The 25009-nt window shown below is 31.3% G+C and overlaps 1 protein-coding gene and 1 long non-coding RNA gene across 4 annotated transcripts in view; one reads left to right on the forward strand and one right to left on the reverse strand.

The window, feature by feature from the left end:
* LOC118182799 (uncharacterized) overlaps window positions 1-25009 on the reverse strand; it is a 623155-nt gene that overhangs the window by 535719 nt on the left and 62427 nt on the right. The window lies entirely within an intron of this gene.
* Window positions 1127-14265, forward strand: LOC146997629 (uncharacterized). Its single transcript, XR_015040732.1, has 2 exons — window positions 1127-1231; window positions 14105-14265. It is a non-coding gene; the product is annotated as an uncharacterized LOC146997629 (long non-coding RNA).

Below are 25009 nucleotides of genomic sequence, written 5' to 3' on the forward strand. Positions count from 1 at the left end.
ATGTAGACAGGTTGGCGGGAAGTAAATATCAAGTTAATCGTCTGTTTGCAAGCATTTCAGATCCCAGTTACTTATCATTCCATAACTTTGATGTTATCAAACATCTACATGTTTTAAAGAATCTCATACGTCTTTCTAGTTCGAAGTATACAGTATGAGTTTTATTTGATTATTCTTTTAAAATACCATGTTAAATAGATTTCAACTAGATTCAGAACATTGCAATTCAAAATGTTTCTGAAAGTGTGGATGTCATTACATTTGTGAAAACTTATATGAACAAAACTCCGGTACATGCAATTAGCGGGGACAAGGAAATCATGTTTCGATCCACTTCTAGCAAGCTCGATAGAAATCAAACTGATATCTTTGCTTAATTTATCCCTTTAAATTTTAGCATTGTCAGAAAATCCGACAGAAGAGGAAGCAAAATTTAAACATTTGTAGTTGTTTCATGCCTAGCCTTCAAAATTCGTAGCTTGCCCAGATTGAATTAAGATATTTAAAAATTTGAAATTCACCTAAAAATTTGACTGAAGACTGAAAAGTATAAAGCGAAAAATAAATAGGTGCATTAGGTATAAAAGACAACAGCTCCTAAGTTTAGCTGTTGGTGGCTTATCGGAATTCCTCTGTTTAAATTGCAGAGATTTATTAAAATAAAAATAAAAATTGTTTTCACCTATCACGGCAAATTTGGTCATATCATGTAATGAAAAACTTTTCAATCACACAGGGATTTTTATTTAACAAAGCGGATATTTTCCTAGTGAGAAGTTGAGTTGCGTCCAGGGATCTACCTGAGGATTCCTGATTCTTTTTAATTTCAAGAAAAAATCAAACACCTACTTGCAAACGCATCTAAAGCTAATTTATTGCAAGGATTCTTTGATTTAATACACTTCTATTATCTGCTTTTTAGAACACAATGATGATGATTTATTTTTACAGGATCTGCAACACTGTAAAAAAAAAGTTCGCTCTTTACTGGCAAAAGTTTTGTAAAGTTACAGAAATCAAAAAGTTACACAAGAATTTCCTGTAATGGTAACAGGTTGAAAGCAAACTGTGGCTGGTACAGGTAATTTGTCTGTAACATTACAGATAATGTTTCAGTAGCCGCGCGGAAGAATCACGTGACTGACTGGAAATCAGCCAATCAGAAGAAAAGTGTTTGAAAGCTAGTTGCAGAAAAAAACATGGCTGAATGCATGTTGGTTGTATAGCGCAGGTAAGTAAGAAAATGTTTACAATTACGTTTGAAATATTTTTTGTTCATTTTATGCAGATTATTCTCATGCACTTTGCACTGTTATATGTAGTGAGTAAGTATTTAAACGTTTAAGCTTTGTGATTAATTAATATCAGTGTTCGTAATGTCTAATGAGTTGAAAGAGTGCAGAATATTTATTCCAAATGCAGATCTAATAGTAGTATTTTGTCATTGTGCGTCCGATAAATTATGCCTTAAATTGCCCGTATTATTTATAACTAATTATTCCAAAATTTAATCGCTGTTGTGGTATTTAATTGAAACGGTAATGTGGTTGTTGAAAACAAAATTAATCATGTTAGCGTTCGTTTGCAATCGTCTGACCAAAGAACGTTTGACATCTTTTTCCCGGCAGGCCTTGCGAGAAAAGTTTATGTAAACATTTAGAATTCTGAATGTAATGTATATATTTTTTGCTTACTAGGTTTAGTTTATTCTTTTTCTAGGATTACCTAATTAATTATACTTGGTTTATAATTCAGTCTAATATGTTTATATACGAGTGTGTTATGAAGTAAAATTACAAAAACTTGAACAATGCGGTCGAGAATCTCGTTTATTCTTTAGTGTAATAATATTATTTTTTCAATGGTATTAATTTCTTACGAATATGTTATAATTCCAAAATGAAGTAATTATATTGATTAAAAATATGTCGCATCATACTTTTCGTAATGTTTTGGTTTACTAACTAGATGCAACTTAATTATTTCATATATTTTAATATACCAATATCAACAGGGAAAAGATGGAAATGACCTAAAATATTTTTCTAAAAATTCGTTAAACTAGTTATAAAAGAAAACTTAAATTTTGTACATTATTTCCAAAAATATTCCATTACTATTTTATAAATTACAAAATTTATTATATTGTATATATAACTACCATTGCATACTTATAAGTTTTTAAACATTTAATGTAGAATTTATGTTGATTTTGTTTTGCCCAATTTTAATACAGTTTTGAAGTATGATAGTCTTGTTACTAGGATAGCATGAATCTGCTAATACAAGTTTAATATATTTCTTGACAAATGTTTCTCTTATTCATGTAATATAATATATAAATTATAAAATAAGTTTTCTTAAAAATAAATTATGATTGTGTATTGGAATTTAAAACAATTCTGTATCTGTATGTTAGTATTAAAAATAAAATAATAATAAATTTTTAATGAAGCATTGATTTTAGCATTAACAATTGTAAATATATATATATACTCACACATGAATAAATGGAAATGCAAGTTACTTTTCTTTACAAAGCCGTTCATGAATATATACTTCCCTTTAGACTGATAGCCTTTGCATGCTTTGCCATATTCTATCAATCCAAATGATGCAAATATGCAGAAAATTTTACTTTCTTTGAAAGTTAATACAGGAAATAAAATTCAGTGCATTTGTATACTACATTAGTTCTCTTATAGCTTGGTATTTAATTGTCCAATGATTTACTAGTCCAAACTAATGCAGAATTCAGATATTGTTCAAATAAAAGAGAATTAATAAGGTCTGATTGTTAGACGTATATATGAAGATTTATTTTTTTAAATATTATTTTAAGTCAACTAAATTAATTTCAAATTTAAGTAAGTATTCATGCCTTTCAGTAGCATTATTTTTGGAAATCTTAAATTAAATAACTGAATGCAATATTTCTTGTTAATAAAAGAAAAGCAATGTTATGAAAGACTAGCGAAGTGGATTTGCAAGTTCTAATTACGAAAGGTCCCATGCTCTAAGGGGTCATTTTTAAAAATACTTAATTAAAAAAAAGTATTTAACGTAAAACTTCCAGCTTCACACATGTGGAATATTAATTCTATATATTTTATCTCATTTTATTGATTAATTTCATAGCATTTCGTGTGACACTAGTAGAAATTATTTATTAAATTTTATGCAGTTTCTGATCTACGTTTTGATTTTGTTATTAATTACGTTAGGTTACATAAGATTTAAAATTATGTAAGGTACAAAAACCTTCTGCATCTATTAATATATGCTGAAGTGAATGAAGTTGTGTCAGTGAAATTTTTTAAAATCAAAAACAAATTTCTGTGGAAAATTAAAGATATAAATTCTAATTGCAAACAAAGAAGTGAATTTGAAAGTTATCAAATAAGCCAAAGTGTTGGTAATTTTTGCAGAAGAATTTTTATACTGTGCAGAATGGGAATATGATGTTTGGTTTTCTTAGTACAGTCAAAAGTCGTTAATCCGGACTCGTCGGGACTTCGGCGATTCCAAATTATCGATTTTTCCGGATTACAGATCATCAGTTTAAATCGGGTAAGATGGCATGCAGAAATTATAAAATTAAAAATATGAAACCGTAATTTATGAAATAAAGAACAATTATGATCTAAAGGGTATCAAAAAAAAAGCTTAATATTTATTTCTTTTCTTTATTAAACATTTTTTTCAATGTAAGTTGTTTAAGTTGCTTCGTTTTATGTGATAATACTTTCTCTTTAATTCTATAAACAGCCATAATTTCTTCTTCAGTTACAAAGTTCCGCTGTTGAAGTCCTATAATTGCTGTGTCGAGAATGCCGACTAATTTGTCAATCGAAATTTTTTCGTTTTCAATAACCTCTGTATCACTTTCTTCACTATCAGAAGCGAATTATATTGACGAGGAATTTGATTTAAATCAAAAACAAGACGGAGTACATCGAGATGAAATACTACATTTAGTAAGGAATTATAAGCCAAATAAAATAAAAACATCTGCCCTGAAGATAAGGATTGCTGACAGATGAACATCCAATACATTGCGCGCCGCGGCGTTTCCCCTCCCCGCCGCAGAGTAGCGTGAAATTGATAAACAGCAGATTTCTGAATGGTTAGATAAACAAAGGATTATGCCTTTATCCATTTTTTTGCAGCAATTCCACTTTTTGCTTAATGGACTTCGAAACATACTTTCGCTTTATAGATCCTTTACACATTAGTAAATATATATCGGAAATTCTATTTGACATAATTGAAAGTTCAAGCTTACTTTTATAAAATTGCTCTAACAGTCTTCAAAAAATAATAAGCCGGATCCAGTTCGAAGATTAAGGAACAATGCAATCTGTAACATTAACTGAATTAGATAATTTTAGCTTAGCTTATACCGTCCGTTATACATTAAAAGCACATGTGTAAACGTATTATGCGCATGCGCACAAGCATATTCGCAGCCGTAAAGGTCTTACGTGCATGCCTCAACGCGACGCATGCGCAGAAAGTTTGTAGCTTTGAGGTCCGGATTATAGATCAAACTGAAGTATTGCAACTTAAACAAGTAATTTAGCTTAAAATTTATTTGAACTTAATTTTCTAATTTATTTTGATCATGTATATTTCATGTGTCATAAGTCTTTAAAATGAACTTAATTCTCATACTTTTTATTAACACAAATTTTTTAAAGAAGAAAAAATCACATTTGTTTTGCTTAGTTGCCCACGAAAATTAAAAAAAAAATATATATATTTGCATAATTATCCCCCTTTTAATGCATTTAGGAAATGAATATCCCAAGATTTTAAAATGGATTTATCGACATAGTGATATATAGAGAGGAGTTATGTTTACTTGCAGACTTTTTTCCTCCTTTTTACTAATATTATAGTATGAAAATCAAGGGGGAAATTAAGCAATAATTTAATTTTGAAGGATGTGATTAAGTAAGACCATAACCAATCAAAAATATTCATGAATGAACTACTGGTAACTATCATAGTATTATTATATAAAAGAAACCTACATTCCAATAAGAATGTTTAGTAACATTAACATTTCAGTATCTGATAATAATAATCTTCATTCCTACTTCCCTATACCTTGAATTTTATTCTTATTATTGCCCAATGCTATTCCCTAGACCTCAAAGCATTTAATGCATCTGGAACTGCAGTTTGTGCCGTCTTCTACAGCATGTAATCACCACTCAGTTTGTACTACCACGAGCAATGATCTTCAGAATTACCCAAGGTTCTTTAATATACTAAGGTTAGGCCAGGAACGGAAAAAGCGTGCCATTGGTTGCTGGTAGTGACGTCACCCGGGAGACAAGACGCATCGGCCGACGCGTCTGCTACATGATTTTCGTAATGGAAGTAATGTAAACTAAAGCAAAATAATCATTTTAAATGTGGTAGATACACCGGAAATACCGGGTATATACTTTCCGATAAAGTATTTTGTTAAAGCAATGTTTATTTTATGCACAGAATTCGTACGAATGCTGAAAATAATTGTAAACATTAAATTCTTATCATAAAGGAAAGCATTAGGAAATGAAAAACGATATTTAAGTTAATTGAGGGAAATAAATATTGTAAAACAAGCTATTTTTCAATATTTTTCGTAGTATTGTTTGCACTAAAGAAATTTTGTTGAACAGAACACATGATGGCATAATTCCTAAGACCATGGTAAAAACATAATCAAAAAGTATTATTCTATTTAATTTCATTGCTCATGCATTTTTTTTAATACAAATGAACTTTGACATTCCATGAGAAATATATGATCGTGATTTTCAGTTTAATTTACATATCTCAAGCAAAAATATATATAAAAGGATTTGACATAACAAATTCATATTTAAATACCATAAAATTCTACAAATTTCTTAATATTCATCATTTATACTTTTAAATAGTATACTTATCACATTATTTTTAAAGTCACTTCATACTGATTCACTTCAGATTTTAGCACAAGTGCATATATTTTCAGTATAATCTAAAAGTACTCTTATAATCCCTTACACTCCCAAGATTTCTATATAACATTTATCCTGACCGTGATTATTTGCTATGGTAAATAATCTTCGATATTGGCATCCTATTCTTCCTTCCATACGATAAAAATGGAACAATTAAAATACATTTTCTTACACATATACGCACAATAATAAACTTGCCCTACACCTTAGTGTGTATACGAGCCCGTTTCCCTGAGAAAGTCCTCCACGAAGGCATCACACCTATTACGCAGATAGCCCTAGTGTGCTTTGCCATAATTAAATACACCACCACATGTTAGTTTCAATTCAGCCTGTACACAAATTAAATATTTTTTAATGACTAATGTATTTTTAACAGGTTGTTTCTTAAAATACTTTTGTTATACTCAAAATATGTGTTCAATATTGAATTATTTTTCTTTCTCTTATAATTAAAAACTAGTTATATGGAATCAAAATTAAAACATATGCAGCAGTTAAATAACACTGAACAGAATATCTTACTTACTCTTTCGCTATTTGTATTCCAGCATTATACACAGATTTGTTTTCCTTCAGGGTCAGGTATGTGTAAGTTCACTTAGTTATATCAATTAAATTACATCAGGCATATGCATCAGTTAAACAACATTGAAGGAAATATGTCGCTCGCTCATCGATGTTTGCATCATAGTGTGGCCGATAAATTGTTCTTTCTTCTGAAGCATGTATCAGTTTACTATGTCTCAATGCTTAACCCAGACATTGCTTCAATACATAGAATTACTTTTGGGATGTAAAGAAAGTAACCAAAGCATGTGAATTAACTTAGATAAGCAAATTTATCAACTAATCATTCAGGTAGTCACTATTGGTAAACACGACATTGAGATTAAATATCTCGCTATAAGTCTACTTCATAAAAGGAAAATTATGATAAAAAATTAAAATAGAAGTAAAATGAAAAATAAATGTAAAATTACATAAAAGTTATGTATGAAAACTACATAAATTCATTTAAAAAATAGTCAGTTATTTTATCTGGTTGTAAAGAAAGTTTTCCACCAAAAACATTCTTCATAAAACTAGAAAAAAACAACAACATGAAGGTAGTATATATAGCACGGGTACAAATCACCAGACAAATCTATGATTTTCTGTCAACATTTTGGTAGTTTTTCAAAATCATCGACACATAAACTTGGTGGCCACGAGTTCAAAAGCAGATCAACTACATTTTGGACATCCTGCGCAGAATGGAAGATAGCACCAGCAAGATGTGGCTGCAGGTGTGATTAAGTAATCTCATGCAGTACCCAGTAATTGAACTTGTGCGTCAAATCTACGAGATACTCAGCGCAACTAATGGACATGGCACTAATGTCTAACTCTTCAGCTTTCACTCTCTCGAGACCATACGCAAGCCCTTGAGTGGTTACATATTGATATTCAACAAGTTCTCGTAGGTGGGCCTCATCAACATCAGTAGGTTGGCCAGAGTGATCTGCTTCTTCAGTATCATAAGCCTTGTTTTTGAACTTTAGGTACCAAACCTTCAGTGTCATTTGATATAACATTAGCACATAAAGTTGTACACATTATTTGGCGAAATTTTGTAGCTGACTTTTTGCAAAAGAACTGGAAGAAAATTATAGTTCTAATCTGGTAGTGTGATAGTTCCATTTCACACACCTTGTACTTAATGGTATTTTTTTATAAATTTAAGAGCACACCGTTCTAAAGCAAGTCTCTCTTTTTCAAATACATTTTGCAATGTTCTAAAGCACGTTTCTTTCTTTAAAATGCATAATCTTTAATCATATATACAAAATATGATTCGAATTTCAAATCTTTCTTTAATCCTATATACGGAATATGATTAAATATGCCAACGTGAAATTTCGCGAAGAGGATATTTGAAGTGGCAGGATACTTTCATTAAAACTCGAAAGCTTACTTTAATTGTTGGGAAAGACATTTCATGTCATAAGAAAACACACATCTTTTTAATGCATGAAAAATATTTTCTGGTTCTCTGCTCCTTGAATGTCATAATCCTTGTTTTTGCATTTTCGGTACTAAACCTTCACAGTTTCATATGACATTACATTAATACCTAAAGTTTTACACGCGATTTGGTGACATTCTGTAACTGACTTTTTGCAACACAAATGGAAGTAAATGATGATTCTATTCTGTAGTAGTTAAAATAGATGTAGTAGTTAAGTAAATGATTCTATTTTGGAGTAGTTAAGTAGATGATTCTAATCTGTAGTAGAAATAGTTTCATTTCAGACACCTTGTATTCGATAACATATTTGTTTTATACATTTCACAATACAAAACTCTCACAGTTTCATATGACATAACAGTAGTACCTAAAGTTGTACACATGATTTGGTGACATACTGTAGCTGACTTTTTGTAACACAACTATAGTAGAAATAGTTTCATTTCAGACACCTTGTACTCAATGATAAATGATATTTCTTTTACACATTTCACAACACAGTGTTTTAAAGCAAGTTTCTTTCAAACACCAAAATTGTTTGACAAAATATGATTAAATATGTCAATGTGACATGTTTGCGAAGAAGATTTTTGCAGTGGTAGGATACTTTCATTAAAACACGAAAGCTTGTTTTGATTGTTGGGAAAGACATTTCATGTCGTAAGAAGTCTCACATCTTTGTAATGCATAGAAAATGTTTTTTGGTACACTATTTTCTAGTACTATGCTTCTTGAGTGTAATAGTCCTTATTTTTGAATTTTCGGTACCAAACCTTCACAGTGTCATATGATATAACATTAGTACCTAAAGCTGTACATATGATTTGTTCACATTCTGTAGCTTACTTTTTGCTACATATCTGGAAGTAAGTGGTGGTTCTAATCCGGTAGTGTGATAGTTCTCTTTCTGATACCTTGTACACAATGATATTTTAATACAATTCACAACACACTGTTCTAAAGCAAATCTCTTTCTTTGCCAAAAATTGTTTGAGAAAATATTAGTAATCCTTGTTTTGAGTCCTTGTTTGAGCCATAGCCCTTGTTTTTGAACTTTCAATATCAAACATTCACAGTCTCATATGATGCAACATTAGTACCTAAAGTTGTATGCATGTTTTGTTGACATTCTGTAGCTCCCTTTTTGTAACATATCTGGAAGTAAATGATGGTTCTAATCTGGTAGCATTACAGTTCCATTTCAGACATCTTGTACTTAATGTTAATGGTATTCACTTATAAATTTTACAACACAGTCTTCTAAAGCAAGTTTCTTTCTTTAAAATGCCAAAAATTGTTTGACAAAATATTATTAAATTTGCCAATGTGAAATGTTTGCGAAGAGGATATTTGCAGTGGCAGAATACTTTCCCTAAAACACGAAAGCTTGTTTTGATTGTTGGGATCATGTCATAAGAAGCCTCACATCTTTGTAAATGCATGGGAAATGTTTTCTGGTACACTATCTTCAAACTCGACACTGTGTAGTAAAGAATCATATGCATTTGACTTAACTGGCAATGATTTTTTACACTCATTTTCATTAACATTTTGAACTTCTTCATCATCATCAATCGCTGTCCTGGCTGCTATTGAAAAGTATCTTCATATATGAGTAGGATGTAATATGAGGAGGAGTTATAAAGATGATGCAATCCACTTCTGTGCCTTTTTCATATCAGCCTTATTTCTTTTCTTCTTTTTCATTTCTGTATTCAAATACCTCAAGCGTATAAATGTTCGTGTCTTAACATATATTTTAATGATTTCATTATGCACATCAGGAAACTTTTGTGCAATTTTTTTACACATAGTTTGCATAATGTTATTATTTCTTGAAAGACCATCTTTCCCATGTTCACTTACAAACACTACTTCAAATTGACTTATTTTTTTTAACCATTCCTCAGATGGAACAAGTAAACCACCACGAGAAAGCGTTTCTATCCAACCAACGTGTTCATCTGAAGGCAGATGGAGCAATTGTTCTGTAGGTGTTCCCAAAGAATGGTCATATTTTCTTCCACGGTAGGCTATGTAGCCTGCAAGGTACCGAAAACCCTCTACAGAGCAGTCAGCTGCAAGTTCACTTGCAAGGGTCAATCTAGAATTATCAAAAACAATATCCCTCATCTCAGTTTCACCGTTTAACATCTTCAGAGCTTCAGTCATGTCAGGTAAAATATTACCAAAAAAGTTGGAAGTAATGTATGCATCTTCCTCCTCATCAGGAGCAACAGAAGATGTGTTAGAAAGTGAAATCTGGTAGGAATTATTAGTTAACAATAAAAGACGCATTCGATACTTCACGTCTACGGGCAGTGGATGATCATAGAAATGGCCAAGACCGCGGATTCGGGAAAAAAATTTTTCCAGGCAATCTTGATTTAGTCTGGAAGTTAAAAGGTATTTAACTCCTAATTGTTTCAAATCAGAAAATAACCCCAGCAGTGATGTAATCGACATCATAAATCCTTTCTGAAATGGTAATAGGTGCTTTGCCTTGCCCACTCTCATGTCTTCACAAAAAGCATAAAATTTCTTTAAGGTTCTCTCCTGGATTTCTTCATGTATCCCATACGCACAAGATAACACTGTATCAGAGACAGGTTTCCTGGAGTTAAGAATATCAAATGAATTATTCACTGATTCAAAAAAAATTGCAGTTTCCTCTTCTTCTGGTATAAGATAGCGGATACCTTGTGCAGTATGGTTTGAAAATAACTGCACACGCTGGCGTTCATTACCTTTAACAGAAATGTGACTTACGGACAACTTTGGGCAAATTTTCACTTCTTTGCAATCCATCGATATCAATCTTTCGATAGGTTCTTTTGTAATTAATTTATTTCCCGGAAGCATTAATCCGTCATCCAAAAAGTGATTACGAAGAAGTTTCAAAAGGTGTGGCACATCAGCAAACACCCACACACGTTTACTAGAGTCCTGGGGATGTGAAAAGCTGCTGTTCAGATGAGTAATCTGAAGTTTTGTCCACACAGCACGATTTCTACCACCCAAGTCAGCTACAGCTGCAACTACATAATATCCAATTTCTGCTAATGTTATTATTATATCTTTCAATATTTCTGCCGTCATTTGCGTATCAAAGTCGAAATATATTGGCTGCTTCCAGCTTGCAAGAAGTCCTCGCACCATTACTACTTGAACATTTCTATGTGGGCCAACAATCTTATCTTCTGCTTGGTCATAACATATTCTACTATCCACGTTCATTTCATCGAATGAAAGAACACACATACATTCTTTGTCTGTCATCTGTAATGCCCCAGCACGCATAACATGAATTACATCGTGTAGCAAACCAGGAGAACAGCGAAATGAACAAGATACCCATCTCTTCAAAGTCGAAATGCTAGGAAATGGAAATCCCATTTTTTGTCTGAGATAGTTATAGCATCTTTTGGATACTGCCCTAAGTGTTGCAGATTTGCAAATGTCATCTGCATTCCACTTAACATATTTTTTATTTGACATGAGAAAGTGAATTTGATTGTCCGTAAAAATTGTCCCTAAAATTTTTTTAACTGCACTATGTACTTGTTTGCTTGTTACTTTCCTGCTCATTTTCTGATAGCTACGCAATTTTCTACGAGAAGCAGTAAGTTCAGTAAAAATAATTTTCTTTTGCATTTTCAATTGACTGCACAACACATTTAATCTCTTATTTTCCTTTTCTAAGATTTGCACACGCTCAACTAAATGAGATGTGTCACTGGATGTAAACTGAGTTGCACAGTCTATCTTATCAGCTTGTAGTTTTTTCTTTTTGGGGGAAAGGGAAGCTAAATTTTCCAATGCTCGTTTCCCCGAGCCTGACACCTGCTTGCTCTATCCCTTTTTAGCATAAATTTAGATGACTCATTCCTGTTAGAAAACGTTCTCTCCAGATTAGGTTCAGTTTTTGAAGCACAACATATATACTTTATTGATGAGTTATTTTCACATGATGATGACGGAAGATGTAAAGTGGGAACAGCATTGGCTTTCAGCACCCTTTTAGGAGTTGAACCAAGCAATTCTGCCTTTAGATCTCGTACGTAGTCATCAGGTGTAAAATGCAGAGCACATACTCTGGCATTTTCGATGTTGAAATTATCTGCTCTTTTGCAGCGATTAGTCCATAACTTATGAAGTTCTGGATCACTTGGAAAACGATGGTATGTGATGCCTTGACTTTTAGTTTTCCTTCTATAATTCTGACACAACGCTATAGCACAACTTGCCATTTCCGACTACTTATAAAAGCAAATTAACAACACAAATCAAATGTATCACAGATCAAATGCAACGAATGTAAACAAACGCCGAGAACTAACGACTGTCACCCACATGAGGTCATGCGCAGGTGGCAAAATTTTCTCCCTGCACTACGCATCGCTCGTGGGCCCCCCCCTGAGAATTACCGTATTGCGTTGCATATTCCAGCCCACCCAGCTTTAGAACCAGATTTTGAAAATTAAAAAAAAATATTTGCATAATTTTCCCCCTTTTAATGCATTTAGAAAATGAATATCCCAAGATTTTAAAATGGATTTATCGACATACTGATTGTTTTCGTCATACTAACAAAGGCAAACTTTTGTACACTAAAGGCCCCGTTGAATCTTTCTCTTCTAACTGTTGAATATTATGTCAGCCTAATACAAAAAATGATCTATGATAGTGAAAGGAAATACCAACTGCCATTCACTGTGCAATTTTGCCATATCAGCTGCATATTCATCTTCTCTAATTATTTATGTATGATCTGAGGCTTAAGGAATTGCAAGAACAACAATGAGAATGAGAGAAATTCAAATTATAAAGAAATGAGATAACTTATTAGATGTTGCAATTATGTGTATTCTTACTGAAATAGAGGTTTCTTTTAAAGAAATAATATTGTGATAGTAGTAGTTTATACATGATTACTTTTCATTTGTTATATTCCTACTGTGACTGTGTCCTTTGGAAATTAAATTATTCGTTTAATTTTTCCCTCTCAATTTTCGGAAGATAAAATTAGTAAAAATAAGTGGGAATATTAGATCATTAGATATCAAAGATTAGATATCCCCATTTTCTTGAAGCTGTTCACTATTATTGTTTCATAAATAATAGGCCATGTACCCAAAATCCACTAGCAAATCAGTTAGTAAGATGAAAACGACCACTATGCAGACGAAAAAATTTAGGGTAACTTGTTTTGTGAGCGCCTTAAGGAAGACAAACATTACCTAAATCATTAAAACGCACACCAGCGGCCGAGCGGTAGCGTCGCTGAACACTGGTAGTTCGGTCCGAGGTTCGAATCCCGCGAACGGCTGGCTGCATGGGCGTTTTCGTGGTTTTCCTCATGTGTAACGTGTATACGAGCCAGTTTCCCTTAGAAAGTCCTCCACGAAGGCATCCCTCCCTTAAGGCAGATAGCGCTCGAGTGCTTTGCTGTAATCTAATAAAACCAAAACCAAACCAAATCATTAAAACAATTTCAGAATCCTGTTGCTAAAAGAAAGCTTGGGGAAAATGTTGTCCGAGTCCCAGTGATTCATTTGGACCAATATGTAATATTGTTTTAGAAATTGAAAGTAATAATAAATATAATATTTTTCGAATGCTAAAACAGTTCGAGAAATTTATTCAAGTTCTGAATTCTGAATTCTGAATATAAATATACTGTATATTATATTTAATAACTATGGTGGCTTCATTTATGAAAGATTTGCATATTGGCTGTTTTTGTACAATGAACCTTCTCTAAGCTAGCTATGCGTGATTCCTGAAAATTTTGATCTTTAATGATATTGGGCATCTTAGAGAAGTTATGTTTACTAATTAGTTATTTTATGAGGAATGCTGGTTAAATTTAGAAAGTGATTGACTGAGGTAGCTTGTAGTAATGAGACGGTTCACTGTAATGCAATTTTTTAAAGTATTTAAGCTGTTCCTGATTACTTAAGATATTATAAAGAAATATGATTAAAAGTGTTATATAAGGACATGTTTAAAACATCTATTAAAATAATTTTTATAAGCTTTTTAAGAGCATGATTATGATTTTAAAAGAAATGTTTTTTTCTTTATTTAGGAGACATGGTTTACAAAGAAGGGGAAAAACCATTCATTTTTTCCAAGCAGTCGAAGCGAATTTTTATGAAATGTTATATTGTGTTATTTTTTAATTAATTCTTTTTTTAAGGTTTTATGTAAAGTTTATGAATTAAGTAATAAATTATTTTTACTTCTGTATTTTAATTAGCATATTATTTGCTTCATAATGTTTCACAATTATATTATGAATTCAATAAACTTCTTAATTAACACGCTGTAATATATATATAGAGAGAGAGCATAAAGTTTGTTTTCTGTTGTCACATGTATATTTCACAATTTTGTATGCAAATCTCGAAATTTATAATAACTAAGAATACATTTTAGTATCATTTTCTAAATGGTAATTATTAAGCTTAAAGTTTTATTACATGTCACGTTTGTAAAAAATTATAGGTAAAATTAAAATACATTAAATTTTAAGCTAAACTGAAGTATTAATTTTTGAAACAAATTTGTTAAAGGCATAATTGTATTAAGCATCAAGAATTTTAATGGAAGCAAGGCTTTAAAAATAAAGATCAGTTGGTGAAGTTTTATGCTTATTCAAAAAGCATGATATTAGGTTTTTAATGAAAGACGTCTATCTGTTAATTCAAAGGAAATTATTTGAAGGTAGGGTAAAAACGTTATGCAGTTGCCATCTATTACTTCAAACAGTAGCAGACTGTTGTCAAACACTGAGTGCAGATAAGAATAAAAAGGTTAGTTGGACGTTGTAATTCAAGCTTATGAACAAAATTTTGAATTCCTTGTAGTAACAAAATAAAGTTCATTGCTATGTTGAATTCTTTAATTTACTGAAAATGTCATTTTTTAGAAGGAGAGAATATAATATTTTTGAAACATGAAGAACAGCTGTTCTGAGTTCTTCATAGAAATATTTCACAAAATGTCTTTTATTGTAATAATATGATCATATCAACATGCAACACGTTTACTCATATAAGTTAAATCTAAAGGAACATGTGTCTATTTTAGCTAAAATTACTAAAAAGAAAGTTCTAGAACATATCTTAATAATTGACACTAAAACATGCAAATAAAGCATACTGTTTTTTTTTTTTTTCAGCTATTTTACAGGCCAAATATAAATTCCAGATGACTTTCCATTATTTTATGTAAAGGATATACATGTAATTTAATGTAAGGAGTAGCATATCAATTTGAACTTAATTATCAAATTAAGCTCAAATCGATTATTAATCAAAATGATATATATACCTACAGATATCATTGCTTTATATGCATTTTATTATAATAAGCATTATTTTAGACCAAAAATCTATTACGTTTATAGACATATCCTTTAGTATTTCATCTATGAAAAATATATTCTACACACATATAATTACTTAATGAGATATTAGAAGGAAATAATCTTAAACCTTTACCTTTACAACCATTGGAATTTTACGTAAGAAAAGTATCTTCTACTCACATAATAACGTGCTGTAATAATATTAGCAAATAACCTGTAACGGTTACAGATATATCTGTTGAGATCTTACATGAGAAAAACATGTTCTTTTTACATAATTATTTGATGTAGTATTACACGCAAATAATCTGCAAACATTACAGATATATCGTTTGGGATTTTACATGAGAAAAACATGTTCTTTTTACATAATTATTTGCTGTAATATTACATGCAAATAATCTAACCATTACAGATATATCGTTTGGGATTTTACATGAGAAAAATATGTTCTACTTACATATCTATATGCTGTGATATTACAAGAAAAAGATCTGTAACCATTACAGACAAAACTCTTGTAAAATTACAAAGAAAACACCTGTTGCTGTTACTCAAATAACCCATGGCATCCCAGTTTCCATGAGTTTTCTTAGTAACCTTACAGAATTTTTTTTTACAGTGAAGTTAATCTGTTTAATAGCGAAGATTCCCACAGTTACAGTACATACAACATAAAAGAAATTAACTTACCCAGTTATGAAGAACTTCAAAATACAAATGCTTTATTCACTTGAGAATTGCTGGACAAGTTTTATATTTCCCTAGGCCGATAGAAGTCAAATTGTGGGTTACAGAACTTGAGATGATATTATTAATAAAATTAAGGGGTAATGAATTATCAGTATAAAATTACACAGAAAACCCATCAGCTTTAGATATAATTATAATCCTATACATTACATTGTAATACTATGCATATGTTGTAAACTATTTCAGTAATAAAGTTGAGTTTATCACAAGCTTCGCAATTGAAATCGGATAGACAATTTGACAAGTAGCCAACAGGTGGCTCTAGACCCGGACGTTTTCAAAGGTTCACAGGTATACTGTACATCAGGAAAAGTACAGTTTTTCTAAAAGTACATGAACAATCAATAATGGCAGTTATAAGCTCGTAGATGGAAAACAGCATTAAGGAAATGTCATTATTTGAAACCAAACATTCATTTTAATCATAAACAGCATGTCAAAGATTTCCTGTGCCAAAGAACTGCAGCAAGCGGAATGGGAGTCTTGTGGTATTTCTGTACTGACCGTTTCGAAATCAGAAATTATTCATTGAAGACAATAAAAATGCAAAATAGAACCTCTGATATTCTTTCGTTATATTACTGAAGCCAGAAATTCTGTCGTTATTATGAAGGAAAGCGCATCTAAAGAAAGCACTGATAATTACAGATAAGCTAGAAGATGCAAATTTCTGGGTAATTATATTTAAACTACATCTGACAGATGGTTACGATTGGGTGTCAGAAGCATCACACATCCCACTCAAGATTATTTATTTTTGCTTTGTTTAGTTTCAGAAATTGACTAACTTCTGTAAACGTTGAAGGAGAATGTTGGCTTAAATTAAATGTGTAATTTTTACGACGTATGTATACCTTTTTTTTTCGTATTTCATGTTACAGTTTCATATTTATCATCTTCTTGAAGAAGTGTCATAAACCATTCATTCGCTTTTAAAATCTGTAACTTTTGTTCCATATTATATCCAAGCATTAGTCATTAGATTTCTTGGAATATAAGCTTATTTTGAATATCACATGTACCTGTACTTTTTTCCAAGTACAGGAATACGTGATATTCAAAACTTGCAATAAAATGGGTTTTATGCTATTTATAAATTATTTTGAACCATTTATAAGCTAATTAACGTCTTCTGAGCACATCTGATTAAAAAAAAGCTAAGCAAATGTTCTATAGGTTAGCTAGATACACAATACACATTTTAACCAAAAGCATATTTGTCAGAACTAAACTGTAGCGAAACGTTGATGACACCTACACTATTAATATCGAGTATTTTCCCTTTTGAATATACTTCACACACAATTATTTTACATAACCGATTGGACTAAACATCGATAAGCAGTTTACAAAATAAGATAATGACATTTTACTGGCATTTTGATATTTCAAAACGTCGGTAAAAATAGTCTAATATAACTTTCTAAATAATGTTTTCGCTTTTATCTAAGATGAGCACAGATCTTAAATAAATACGTATTAAAAAAAACCTGAAAGGGCTCAGTTTTTAGTCCAAACGGGCTTTGTCTCTGAAGGACTATTGTTTTCGTTTTGCGGTTTTGCTTTGAATCGCTATAAACCGCGAATCACTTTTCAAATTGTTACCACCAAATGTTAGAATCCTGCATTATATTTGAAGAAATTAAATAATGAAAAATCTTCATAAATGTATGCATATTTCTCGAATTGTGATAAAACAACGGTACATACAGCCATCGAATTTTGAATGACATAATCCTCTTACGAATATGGGCAGGTGGAAGACCAAATTTGAAATCTGAAATTTGGTTTAGTATCAATTTCATAATTGTGAAACTTTAACGAATTTTTCAGTAACAAACTCAACGTCTTAAAAGCGAGAAATGACAACACTCTACGAGGGGGGGCGGAAACCTTTTTATCTCCAGCGCGCGGAACTGTGTATACGGAAATTCTAAAGATATGCTCATTTTAAAATTATTTTGAGACATTGCTATTGAACTTAATTTTATGGCTTAAGTGCAAAGAGCGTGATATTTAATAAATAAAGGTAACACACAGAATGTTAAAAAAAACACCCCTTTGGACGTAATTTAAAGTCCGAAACCTTTCAGATTTTTTTTTAAACTTTTAAAGTTTAATGTGGTTTATCAGTAGAGATTATTAATGAAGAAAGTCCAGGTGGATCAGCAAAACATTTTATAGGATATTCGATGAATATGCATTTAGACTAACATGGGAACGTTATATATCTTCAGTGTATTTAAAAAAGTGAAAAAATATGTAATGTAATTTTATAAAAATGTTTAATATTTTTATTTAGATATATCACAAATTAATCGCACTTTTATTTAGATCAATTAGATTAAAAAGTTTAAAAAAACTATTCTTAAGAACTGCATCTATTGCTTTTAAATAGTTTAGTTTGTTAATTAATAACAGGTAGATTAATATGAAAGAATAATAAATATCTCACGTTTTCAATTCAAAAGTGTTAATATTTTAGAGAGATTAGGTTAATTGGAAATACCGGAGAGATGACAAATGAGCGATCGCCTTCGCCGGGAATCGAACCACGGACCTTTGTAATACCAACCCAGCGTGCAGAAACAATACACCACGAAGGCACGCTAGGAAGGCGATTATATACTCCCCCTTTTAAAGGACGATTGGGGGTTTTCAGGGGACCCAATCGCCAAATCCTGGGTGTGGAGAAACCTCATCCAACACTCTTTTAGTTCGGGCGCCATTGTAGAGACATTAGGTTAATTATAAAAGCCGGAGAGATGAAGAATGAGCGATCGCCTTCGCCAGGAATCGAACCACGGGATTCTGGAATACCGGCCCAGCGTGCAGAACCACTGCACCACGAAGGCACGCTAGGAAGGCGGGAGAAATACCTTATAATATGAAAAAATGCAAAATCCCATTTAGAAACTAGTAACCCTTTTAAAATAATAATAATAATAATAAAAACAAAAGTAAGTTTATATCGATAGAATATATCCATTTTTAAATATATTTTAAAGTATAACGTTACGAATTAATTTATTTGTTCAAATATATCTACTAAATGCATTATATGTATAAATTCTCTTATAATGTATTTCTTCGTAAAAGTCCTTAACTGGGAGGAACAAAACCGTTGTAGGTTTGTTTCAGTGGCAAAATCGATCCTAATAAGATAAGCAGAAACGCTCATAAACTGTTTTTATATCGAATACAAAAACTCTGAGTAATCACAAGTGCAGTTTCGCCAAGTTCATCACTTTTCAAAGAATCCAAAATAAACACAAAGACATAAATCAAATGAGCAATAAAAATAAAATAATTCTGAACAAAGAAAGAAAGCTGACTGAAGTCGAATATCATCCAATTTAATCAGGGAATATCTCCACAAAATTCTTTTGGTTAAGTCGCGTACAGTTACTGGCAAGTAATTTCGGTTTCTGTTTTGACATTACGGTAAGTAAAATAAAAAAGCAGTGATTTTAAAAGCATTACATTTTTAAAAATTTCGACTGAACTGTAACATAATTACTACATGTTTCATATCTACAAGTATTTTTATAATGTATCTACATGTATCTATAATGTGTTCGAAAACGGTAAAAAATTAATTCACACAGACATTACACGTAATATAATACAGAATCCATGCGTTTAGTTACTAAGCATGGCCTTCTCGACAATTCACATACCTATTATATAGAGTATTTTGAGTCAGTATAAATATGATGTATAGACATTTTTTAAGCTTCTTATGGTTATTAACTAGTCATTATGATTTTGATCTTTATTTTAACTTCTTTCCGTATTCCTCACCAGAATGCAAGGAAGCTAAAAAAAGACGGGAAATGGAGAGACATCGAAATTCGTCTTTTAAAGTGGTTTCATCATGTTCGTCAACTAAAACATGTTCTTATTTCTAAAGCTCTTCCCATTACTTATAGAAATTGTTAAAATTTTAGGACAGAAATTTGTAGCAGTTGACAGATGACTTATAAGATAAAAGAGAGAAACAACATTGTCATCAGAAGCTGCATGGTGAGAAGGAAGCGGTTACGCGGCATAACTGGATAAACGATGTTTTACTTGGGCTGCTAAATAAATACAAGCCATACAAAGTTTATAATACAGAAGTAAACTAGACTGTGTTACAGATCATTAGCAGTACATTGTTGTTTAAAAGTGAAACTGTAACTGGAAGGAACAAGTTACTGAGTTATTAACGTGCAGTAAGAAGAGACAACTGATTATTGACAAAAGCAGAAAACTCCAATGTTTGAAAGGAGTCAAGAATTTACTTCAAAGACACCGCAGCAACAAGAATTCATTCATGATAAATATTTTCTTTTCCGATTTAATAATGGGACATCGAAGTGAAAAATGAAAAATACAGTCTTATTAATTAGATAAACACACACACACACACATCTGATCTCTTCCTGGAAATATACCTTCTAATATTTCCACCTTTATTATAAAAATTTCCTCTGTCATTAGAAAAAAAAAAAAGTTGAGTAAACGATGAACAGAACTGAATCTTATGAAAATGATACTTCGAAGGAGATATAGGTACGTCCGGTATCTTTGCTAAAAGCCGCGCATGATATAATCAATACTGGGAAGTTGTTGATCTTCGAAAAACATAGCTATAAACTGTTCTCAAAAATGTGAATTTTATGTTGAAGAAGCCGCAGAGGAATTGAACTCAGTGAAAGACGTCATCAGTATTAGAATATGTGTCAATAAAGGAAGACTCATCAGTATTAGAATATGTGTCAATTGACGACAGTATTGAGACAACGACTATAAAAAACTGACTGCGGTATGATATTAGTTATTAAAAATGCGGTATGATAGAATATATTAGAAGAAACTGGCAACGAAAGTAATACAGAAAAACATGATAACATTCTAACATCAATCAAATCGTGAAAAGCACTCTAAATTCTAAGAAAAACTCTTAGACTCGAAAGTATTAATCAAAAAAGCTACCAGCGGTTTTATGAGATTGAGTATGTAATTCAAAAAAAAAAAATGTTGATGAACGGCGTGAAACAAACACGGATTGAACAATTATATCTAAAAGTTACAAATTTCATCAAGTACGTTATTATAAAAATGATTTTATATAAAATTTAAAAATATATTTCAGAATAACGTAAATTGTTTCATTTTAGCAATAATTTGTAATTATTGCTTTAACTGTTATTGGATTAGTTTTTAACTATTGTTTTACTAAATATGTTTCACAGTTTGCAGACACAAATCGCCATCTATTCAGCTCAGTTGCTTGATACATTCAAATATATTTGAAACAGAAAGGGTTTTAATAAGCGGCGGTACTCTACCTGCAACAGACTCCATTTAAAAGTTAATAGAAGAATTTATTTTTTATTATCGCTGGTTAATTTAGTTATAATGAAGTATACAAGCTTTTGATAATGCATGCATAGTTATTGGAAGTCATGACTGCGATTACAGATTTATGAGTATTTATTAACATTCAGAAATATAATAGTTCGCTAACCAAAATTTAGAGCAGGAAAATTTAATTTGAGTTTAGATTCGATTTTCGATTTCTTACGATTTCTTGAATAATGAATGTTTTGAAGAAAATTGTACCTCTGGATAAAAGCGGACCCATACTAGATTATGTCTGATATTCACAGCGCCCTCTTATTTGAAGTCGGTGGACAATTTAAGGTCCAGTTTTGCATATTTTAAAAAATTTGATGTGGACATGACATGGCTTCCTTATACGGCCTATTAAATTATTAAAATATTTTGCTATACTTTATTTAAACTTATCTCCTCGAATTATTCTAATTTAATTAACCGATACTTTGAGGCAAGTCGAAAATGATATAAAAAATTTTAAATTTTAAAATTAAATATTCGGCTCAATCAGTTATCGTACGGGAGTCAAACTCGGAAAGTTTTATACTTGTTCAAAACAAGTATAAAACTTTCCGAAATGTAACTATAGGAACTGAGAAATCGCATTAAAAGTTAGATATCGTTATTTATCTAACTTTTCTCTCTCTCTCTCTCTTTTTTTTTTAACATTGCTAAAATATTTTCGTCATTTAAAACACTTTTGCAATTGGAAGAATAGGATTATGACCAACGATGACGGAAATAAAGGCCAGGTAAGAACTTTTAAGCCGCGTAAGGAGGTGAGTATACATATACAGGGTGATTCTAAATTGTTTTTACAAATTAAGAGGGTTGATAGTACCCATCCAGACGAGCAATAATTACCATAGAACATAGGTTCGCATTCCACTCTGAGAGGCAGAAAACAGGAAGATTAGAATTCCAACCTGAACCTTAAATGTGTTGGGAAAGCGAATAAAGGAGGCAAAAAGTTGCGCAATCCGATTTATTGTTTAGTGAAAAACTCACAGAAAGTGCTCAAAATGCCTGGTTTCTCGCATTCTTCGATCAACACTGGAAAAGGTTGGATGACTTGGAATCTGACGAGTGAAAACCCCTGTTCGTACAATCTTTTCGTGCTTCGCATCCATTTGATCTGATTCTCTTTCCTCGGTACCAAGTAAGAGCAAAATGCTGCTTCTTCACAGTGCAAATTTGCATACGGTTAATTCTTGATAATCCTTAGGAGATAGTCTTCTTGTTCTTCCTCGATGCGTTTGTACTTTTCTCATTTCTGCCTCTCAGAGTAGAATGCGACCCTATGTTCTGTGGTAATTATTGCTCGTCTGGGTGGGTACTATCACCCCTCTTAATTTGTAAAAACAATTTAGAATCACCCTGTATATGCTTGGTTCTACCGACTGCAGTAGAAAAAGACGGTACACAAGTAGATGTCATAGCAGTCTCACTTACAAAATTTTAACACTCTATGGCTAATAGTTTTTGAATTATGCTAGATACACACATACATACATACGTACGTTCAGACGTCACGAGAAATTCGCTTTTGAATCTATTTTAAATCCGTTTCGGAAAAAAAGTCTTTTATTTTATCCATACGTATAGAAGTCACGCAAAAAAAAAAAAAAAAATTAAAAAAAAAAAAAAAAATCGTCAAAATGGATTCAGCAACGGTCAAAAAGGATATTTCAATTGAAATATGATACCCGAAAATTTTCTCGATTACATTACTTATTACATGGAAGGGGAAAACTATCAGCTTTAATTATGCAATATAAGTTACTAATAGCACTTTCTACTGCGGCCATTAAGTTTTGAATGCTGTAGCAAAACACCCTGCTTTTCAAAACACTTCATATAGTTGCAAACCTGTTATGTTAAAATGTTAAAAAAAATATTAGATACACACGTGTGTACATCATTATGTAAACTGAAATGAAAAATATGAAATATACAGTAAGATTATCAAACGGCGACAGCTCCCGAAACCGAGAAGTTCTGAGTCAGAATGTTGTAAGTCTTCTGAGATGCCCTCTAGTTTTCTTTAAAATCCTGCACGAAGTCATCTCTGCCGTTAGAGCGCATTTTACGATAATAAGTTAAACAAATAATAAGAATATATCATAGCTTTTGATTCATATAATATTTAAAATTTTTAACATAAAATGGAAAATACATTTAAACTGCATCGGTGTAAGATACGATGCATATGAAAAGTTCCGTATATGTTATCAAATCATAGAAACTGTTTAATTACGGATATCGTTTAAAGCAGGAAGAAGCTTCAGTAGAATCCTGTTTGTTCAAAATAATTAAAATGTATCATTTTAGGTAGTTATTTTTTTACGTAAGAACAAAAGTCAGACTTGTATTCACACACACAAAAAAAAGTGCGTGCGGAATGCAAATTTTTGCATGCGGATTTTGCATGCGCAATGCATATTTTCAACAGCAACTTTCATTTTGAATGGTAAAATAAATACCAAACTTCCTAAATGTTGCGTAAAATTAAAAAAAATATTAAGCTTTATTACTTTTATTTAAAGCACGTACAGATGAATGTGCACCTGTAATTTAAGAAAATGCCATCAAACTCCTATTAGTAATAAATATTAGAATAATGTTCCCTATGTAAGGCTGAAAATGTATTTGGGGAATTTAATGGTATTTCAATTTAAATACATAAGTATTAAAAAAATATGGATTTAAAAATCCCACCGAATACTTTCAGTGTCAGAAATCCTCACCTGAAATATCGTCAATTTGAATATATGAATTCATAGAGAAACTTAAATCTTATAATAAACTTGAAAATTCTTTCATTTTTTTTGGAAACATTGGTGATTTCACTTTGGATAGTTTATTCACTTTTAGGAATCTATTTTGACACAAAGCAAATTTCATTTGTCAAAATTAGATACCGAAAAGTTATCTCCTCAGTAAAGATTACATGGTCGCTAATGATTTGAGATCGCTTGTTTCTATAATAAAATTCATATCTAATAGCAAGACAATAAACAAAATTGTTTAATACGAAAAATGTAAATTAATGGCTTTTGAACCATAATTAGCAATAAAGTTTCACTTAGTTGACAATGAAGCTATTTGTTGTTTGCTTTCTTTTACTATAAGGAAAAGACGGTCCACCTGGCTGAGTGGTTACTCGATAGTTCCTCCCTCTCCCTTTAGCCAGATCGCATTCGTGAGCTTTGCCATATTCAAGTAACCAACCACCTATTAGAAGAACTTCATTGTTTTTCGGGATTAAATTTAAACAGCCGTTTTGCTAACATTTGAAATGTTTCATTTAATTCTTTAGCTACTATTATTTCCAGTTTTTTTTTTTTTTTTTTTTTTTTTTTTTCCCCATTCCAACTTGGCTAGATTGGTTGTACAAACTTGGTCTACAGAATAATTAGAATGTTAGAATGAATTTTAAAATATAAAAGCTGAAATCAGATTAAAATAATAATTCTCGTCTAT

Source organism: Stegodyphus dumicola, chromosome 4 (assembly GCF_044657685.1).
Source record: "Stegodyphus dumicola isolate Sdum_Otavi_A_Nest chromosome 4, ASM4465768v1".
NCBI lineage: Eukaryota > Metazoa > Arthropoda > Arachnida > Araneae > Eresidae > Stegodyphus > Stegodyphus dumicola.